An 839-nucleotide genomic window follows, 5' to 3' on the forward strand; every position below is an offset into this window, starting at 1 on the left:
TTTTTTTGTTGCAGATACTGGCCCCACAAAATGCTGATGTTGCCTTTTTAATTTTGATTATTAAAAAATATCAAAATTGCAAACCCTTGCATAGAAACCCTCTCCTTGGTCGGTGGCGCTGCTCTGCTTGCGACCCGGGCACACTGTCTACTGCGATCGTCGTTTCGTTTTGTTTTGTTTGTTGTTTGCGTTGGTTTGTATGTTTGTGAATGTGTTGCTGCACTGTGGGAACGTGAAGCCAACATGTCAAGATTTATCCATTACAGATATCTTGTGTTGGTCATTGTCGGACTGTGTGCACCATGCCAAATTCATTCAGCGGGCATCCAGGCCCAGCATCTTGCTACCTACACCCAAGATGCGCTGCTGGCACTCCGCTCGGCCAGCGCGGTCGAGGAAAAGGGGTCGGCGCGGTGGAGCGCGTCTACGACGAGAGGCAGCAGGCCTCCTCTACCTTCAATGATACTATGCAACGCAAGATCACTTCGAGCTAAAATAGACGAACTTCGGATTAATACCAGGACATGCTCTTGAGTATCGCACCTCAAGTTTAATGGTGATCACGGAAACGTGGTTACACCGGGATATCCAAAACTCCCTGGTTGACATCGATGGATTTTCACTTGTCAGGGCAGACAGGTCTGAACAATCCGGAAAAACAAGAGGTGGCGGCATGGCTGTGTAGCCTATGTAAGTAACAACTGGTGCAAACAGTACACAGTTAAGGAAACGCTTTGCTGTCCGGATGTTGAGATTTTGCATTTGACTATGAGACCGTTTTACCTCCCAAGGGAGTTCGGAAGTGTGGCCGTGTGCGTTGTGTACATTCCCCCAAGCGG

The sequence above is a fragment of the Xyrauchen texanus genome, chromosome 8 (assembly GCF_025860055.1).
Source record: "Xyrauchen texanus isolate HMW12.3.18 chromosome 8, RBS_HiC_50CHRs, whole genome shotgun sequence".
Lineage (NCBI taxonomy): Eukaryota > Metazoa > Chordata > Actinopteri > Cypriniformes > Catostomidae > Xyrauchen > Xyrauchen texanus.